This window comes from Falco peregrinus, chromosome 13 (assembly GCF_023634155.1).
Source record: "Falco peregrinus isolate bFalPer1 chromosome 13, bFalPer1.pri, whole genome shotgun sequence".
In the NCBI taxonomy this organism is placed as follows: domain Eukaryota; kingdom Metazoa; phylum Chordata; class Aves; order Falconiformes; family Falconidae; genus Falco; species Falco peregrinus.
Genome location: NC_073733.1, coordinates 9519918 through 9526800, shown reverse-complemented (window position 1 = coordinate 9526800; position 6883 = coordinate 9519918).

Sequence of the window (6883 nt, the reverse complement as noted above, 5' to 3'; positions counted from 1 at the left end):
CTGTTTATCTTGTTTATTTTGACATTTTACTGCCTGAAACTGCTCTGTAACATAAAAGCACATGCGGGGCAGTTAGAGGTGAAGCCTTACAGATTTACTTATGCTTGAACAACTGAAAATCAATAAGCTGCAAGCAACAAAGAAAAATATCTTTTATTATAGAATGGTTTGGGTCGGAAGGGACCTTAAATATCATCTAGTTCCAACCCCCCTGCCATGGGCAGGGACACCTCCCCCCAGCCCAGGTTGCCCAAAGCCCCATCCAGCCTGGCCTTGGACACTGCCAGGGATGGGGCACCCACAGCTGCTCTGGGCAACCTGTGCCAGTGTCTCACCACCCTGTCAGTGAAGAATTTCTTCCTAACATCTACTCTAAATCTACCCTCTTTTAGCTTTAAAGCTTTTAAAGCCTCTTGTCCTATCACTGCAGGCCCTTGTAAAAAGCCCCTCCCCAGCTCTTTCGTCATCCCCTTTATGTACTGGCAGACTGCTCTAAGGTCTCCTTGGAGCCTCCTCCAGGCTGAACAACCTCAACTCTCTCAGCCTGTCCTCACAGCAGAGGTGCTCCAGCCTCTGACCATCTTCATGGCCCTCCTCTGGACTTGCTCCAACAGGCCCATGTCCTTCTTACGCTGGGGGCCTCAGAGCTGAATGTAGCACTGCAGGGGCGGTCTCAGGAGAGCAGAGGGGGAGAATCGCCTCCCTCGACCTGCTGGTCACACTTCTTCTGATACAGCCCGGGATTTGGTTGGCTTTCTGGGTTGTGAGCACATGTTGCTGGGTCATGTTGAGCTTCTTGTCCACCAGTGCCCATCCATCCTCTCAATCCATCCTCTGCCCAGCCTGTATTTGTACCTGGGATTGCCCTGACCCACATGCAGGACCTTGCACTTGTCTTTGCTGAACTTTATGAGGTTCACACTGACCTGCCTCTCAAGCCTGTCAAGGTCTTTCTGGATGGCATCCCTTACCTCCTGTGTGTCAGCTGCACCATGCAGCTAGATGTCAGCAAACCTGCTGAGGGTGTGCTCAATCTCACTGCCCCTGTCACTGACAAAGATGTCAAACAGCACCAGTCCCAGTACGACCCCTGAGGAATGCCACTCATCACTGGTCTCCACAGAGAGAGTGCATGTGGAAGAAGGCTGGTATTTTTGCTTTTACTAAGGAAGTGTCAGGCAATGCAGGGGTTTGCACTTTGTGCATTAGTGACTGGAGAGTGTAAAATGAGCTTTGCTTTAGCTGCTGTGCATGTGCTTTTCCTTTGCTTTTTCAATAGGTGATGGAAACCTCAGTTTATTTTTGGCATGTTCTTAGGACTGCACAGAGAAAGAACTTGAGGGTTGGTAGTACAGACACTGAAGGCTTCCTGTGCTCAGCATGTTTAAAAAGTGAAGTCCGTACAAGATGAAAATCAAAGCAAATCCTGTTGGCTGGTCTGCCTGAGTCCAGCTGTGCAGCAGGAATAGGCATTTCTCAGTGCCTTTGTATGCCTGCTTCTGTAAGAACTCAAAAATGGGGATGCTTCTCCCCTGCTGATCCTATCAGTAGACTGGAGAGATTTGGGCAGGCTTTATTCCAAGAAGGAAATAAAGAGTTTCTTTATAACTGTGGGTCCTCAGACTGATAGACCGTGTCATTCCAGATGCCAGACCTTTCCCCCGTTCTCTTCTCTGATGCTGAGATTTTGCAAAGCAAATAATGGGTTTTACTGCTCCCACCCTGAGAGGCAGCATCTTGTAAGTGCTTTTTAGCTGGTTGTTTGCTTGGAGCATGTTCATGGGTTTTGTTGTTTGAGGAATTACTGTTACATATGAGTGTCCCCTTTGAAGGGGCACTGAACTGGGTTGGAACAGCATAGCCATTGATAATAGCCTGGATGGTAATAATTGCACAATCTCTCCATCATCATTTGTGGAGTACGGTAATTAGGCTTTCGGGTAAGGAATGAATTGCACCCCTCAAACTGTGCTGTCATCTGGGGCTGCAGCAGAGAATACTACTGCAGTACATAGAGTATATTACTATTATAGACTGGGACGGCCTCCTTGTAGCAATTTCTATAGGTCTTTTCCGTTCTGAATGTTGGTCTCTTGATTTGAGCCTTTGAATGAATCTCAAAGAACTGTCTGAATTCAGAGCTTTCAGCTGAGAGAGGTATGGCTCACTGTTTAACAGAAATTAATACTAGCCATTAAACCTCTTAGCTGCTAATTAAATTGACTATTTCTATTTTATGTGTAAATCAATTCATATTTTCACTTTGCAGCCAGATGAAATTTCATTAAGGCACTTCAGTAACTATAGAAGGATAGCAGCAGCTAGCATTTTGGGGTATTTGGGGTTTAGTGAATTATATCACTAACTCCTACTGATTACTAAATACTTTAATGATATGTCTAGTAAAATTTATTTTTGTTTTGGCAGGGATGTTAGGATGATAAATAACGCAGCAAAGAAGAGTAAATTACAGCTGAGCTCCGAGGTGGTGCTTGAATCTTTTAAGTCCATCGTTGCTGTGGTTACTATGAGGATATGTAAACAGAGCTAGATAACTTTGTATACAAGTCTATTTGTCAAACTTACTGCATATCAAACACTGATTTAAACTGCGGTTTCTTTATATGATCAATGTAGAAAGGCTGCCTTTTCCCAGCCTCTGTTCTCATAGCTTTTTAGTTAGTAGCTGGCATTGACTTTGGTTTTCTGTATTTTGTGTCAGCTTGAAGAGTGGATGCTACCTGGTAGTTGAAGCAAGGGACTGAGTAGAGGTGCCAAGCCAGGAGATCTTGCCTCTGTTCTTACCCCTTTCTCACTTGTTTTGCAACCTTGAAATGAAGCGTGCTGTAGTTTTTACCTTTGGTACAGAGGTATAGTTAATTACACTGCAAAGCACTGAGGATAGGACAATTAACATTTATCCAAGGGAATTGCACAGTGATTAAGCCTTAATTTGCTATATGATTTCTTTCTTATTAACCCTACTGAAGCAGGACCTTTGAAATGAAATCAAAGTTGAGCATCATTCTTAGAAGTGTCAAGGACCAAACAAGTCAGCTGCAACTTTGAAGACGCATTTGTTTTATACTGGCCTGGGCCAAACCCCATGGCTTGGATACTGGGTAACAGGTTGTGACATTGTGACAGTACCCTGATTTTTTTTTTTTACTGATGTGCTTTTTTGGTTTTGTGGGGTGTGTGTGTGTGTGTGTGCAGAAACAGTGATCCCAACCCTATGTGGCAGAAACCCAGAGACAATAAAGAAACAAGGCCAGCTGAGTTTTGATCCGGTCTTCTAACTCTTCTAACCTGAATGCGGTGTATGAAACGCAGGTGTATGTGCACTTTGCTATTGAGGCTTTATGTGTAGGTTGGATATAGGTTTGCTTGGGAGGATAATAACTTCACAGCGGAAGGAAGTTCTCTTAGCAGGAAATGTGGATATCAAACCCTGTGACCAGAAACATCCCCAAGTACCCAAAATGGGGTTGTGATCTGCTCAGCCTTGAAAGGAGTAGGATCCTTTTGTCCATAACAGATCAACTGTTGTAGGAACGGTCAAAAGCAGCGGGGGAAAGACAGAGCAGATCTGCATGCCATGTTTAATTCTATTAAACGTGTAATTTTCAGTAACATATTAGAGTGCCGTCAATCTAATTCACAATGTCCCTTGTGATATTTGTTGAATTGTTCCGATGCAAATGTAGAAGTGATTTTATTTTGGTTTATCTAATGTTCATACTAATGTATACTGTCTAATTCTGGTGGTATGCAGGTGTTGTGATATCTTGAGTGAGCCAGTTTTCATGGTGAAAGTAATTAGCAGTGATGAAACATTATGAGATTTGCTGCAATACTATTTGGTCATACTAAGTAAGCCTCTCTCCAGAGCTTGGGTCATGCATATGTATTTGTGGATTAAACTCCTACTGTAGGTGTAGTAGGGAGAAAACATTAGGACTGACCTTTTTTCTTTGTTTCCCAGCAGAGTGAACAAGACTATGTTCACTGCAGCTACATTAGTGTAGGGAGAGAACTGGGCCCAAACCAATATGGTTTTTTTTATCAGTTAGAAATTAGGACTGGAGTTTTTCTAAGCTATATTAATGGCAACAGAAAATGAAAGTGAGAACTCATTTAATGGTATGTGTATAAATGGAAAAAAGGAATCTTAGATTGCTCCAGGAGTTCACATGCAGGCAATTTCCATGATGTCTGGAGGGAAAAAGTAACATATTCAGCTGGCACGGGGCTATGGATTCAGCTGGAGTTTGCATACAGAAGCAGCAGTCCTTTTAAGAAAACAATGCGGGAGTTGTAGCCTGTGTGAATCTGGAGGTCAACCTGTCGCACTATACTGGTTCCTTCTAGTATTAAAAAACTACTTCTGTACTCTACAAAGCTACATTGTGTCTGAATTGAATATCTTTAAATCTAATGGATGACTGTATTTGGAGAGAGAAATCAGAGATACTGCATTAATATATGTAAATATACACAGGTGGTATTGTTACTGCCCTGGTCTTTCAATTTGAGGAAATGTAGCAGGTTGCTGTGTGAACTAGTGAGTGATACATTCATGTAGAAAATGTGTATTTTAAGCTATAGTGAAAGCCTGTCAAAAGTGAGGCATAATAACTTGTGCTCTCTACAAGAATATTCTATAACTTAGAATAGAATTGATTAGGTTGGAAAAGACCTTTCATATAGTCTCCAAACATTAACCTAAAGCTGCCAAGTCCATGCCTAAACCATGACCCTCAGCGCTACATCTATACATCTTTCAAATGCTTTCAAAGACGGTGGTGAATCAACTGCTTCCCTGGACAGCCTGTTCCAGTGTTTAGCAACCCTTTCTGGGAAGAAATTTTTTGTAATATCCAATCTAAACCTCCCCTGGTACAACTTGAGGCCGTTTCCTCTTGTCCTATCACGTCTGTTTTGGGAGAAGAGACTGACCCTCACCTCACTACACCCCCCTGTCAGGGAGCTGTGGGGAGTGATCAGGGCCCCCCTGAGCCTCCTCCTCTCCAGACCAGCCCCCCCAGTCCCCTCAGCCGCCCCCCATCAGCCTCGTGCCCCAGCCCCTGCCCCAGCCCCTGCCCGGCTCTGGACACGCTCCAGCCCCTCAGGGTCTGCCTGGGGCTGAGGGGCCCAAACCTGCCCCCAGGGCTCGAGGGGCGGCTGCACCAGGGCCCAGCACAGGGGGACGGGCACTGCCCTGGCCCTGCTGGCCACACTGCTCCTGACACCAGCCAGGCTGCTGCTGGCCCCCGTGGCCACCTGGGCACAGGGCTGGCTCCTGCCCAGCCGGCCCAGCCAGCCCCCCCAGCCCCTTTCCCGCCGGGCACCTTCCCAGCCCCCTGCCCCAGCCTGCAGCGCTGCCTGGGGCTGCTGTGCCCCACGGGCAGGGCCCGGCACGGAGCCGGGTTGAACCTCACACAGCCGGCCTGGGCCCCTCGCCCGGCCTGCCCAGACCCCCGGCAGGGCCTCCTGCCCCCCCGCAGGGCAGCACTGCCCCAGCCTGGTGTCCTCCGCAGACCGGCTGGGGGTGCGCTCAGTGCCCTCATCCAGGTCATCGATAAAGATATCAAACAGGGCTGGCCCCAACAACTCTTGTCTCAATTAGTTGTAAAATTGCATCCATTGCTTCAGTCCATCAGTTAGACCAAGTCCCTACTGCTTATGGTTCACTTCGGATGGATTTCGTGTAGATGGGACAGGACACGAGGGGTAAATGTTTTGCAGACAAATTCACAGCTGCTGTGAAATTAAATATTCAATTATATTACCTGCTGGGTTTCATTATTTAGGAAGATACCTAGAGTATTTGTAACCATTCTTTCTTAAATGATCTAACTGCTTTTGGGGCCATAGTCATCTGTGTGAAATTCCACCTAAATCCCTGTGTCTGGTCTTTATTAGGGCCAGGATCAGGCAAGCAGTTTGTGCAGTGACTTCCCTGGCCCCTTAGATACCTGCTTCTCTCCATTGCCCTGTCATTGGGGCATGGGTGATTTCAGTGCTCAAATACGGCCCTAAAAGGATATATTCCAATGAAGTTAGGCAAGAATCCTGAGAAATATGGGCCCAAGGTAAGAGACCACCTCAGCACTGGGCTAAGCTGGGCATGGGGATCTTTGAGTACCTGCATAGCTCCCTCTGGACTGCCTTTGGCTCTAGCTGAGAGATCAGAATATTATTGTTATGCCAGTAAAGAATAATTAACATGATGATATTTCTTTCTGTAAAGGGAAGTGTAATCAATTTTCATTTGACTTATTTCTCATAAGCTGGTTAAATCAGCTATTAAATCAGGTGAAATGTAGGTATTCCATTTTATGCTCTCTACTCTGTTAACATTGTAGGGTATAAGTCAGAAGGGAAAAGTAACACCAATGAAGTCTGCAAAGCTGAAGATGCACAGGGATTGTTCTGAGGGTTCCCTGCTCATGGAATCCATTTGCTCTATTAGTCCAGAGCTCTGCAGTCACTTATGCCAGGAACATCATCACTGTGACTTGGGGCTGATGGCTTGTCCTGTGGGATGCACTTCTGCCACAGAGTCCTTCACAGTGCACAGCACTGCTTGGGAAAGTCTGTGGGAGAGGCTTTGGTAGCCAGCCAAACCCTGGTCAGGGCTCATCCAATGTTTATTTTTTGGATCCTTTCTTGTCAAGGAAAAATATGCTTGGGAGCCTAATGATAGGAAATGGGGACTAAGGAGCCTGGAGGAAAGACTCAAATGTGCCAAGATTACTGCTCCAGTCTTCCCTTCTCTCCATTTCTGTCCCACTGGCTGTATCTGGCTAGTTCAGATTGAGGGGACACCTGGAGACCAGTGACGAGGTGGCACTGCAGCATAGCTAAGTGCAAGAAAAGT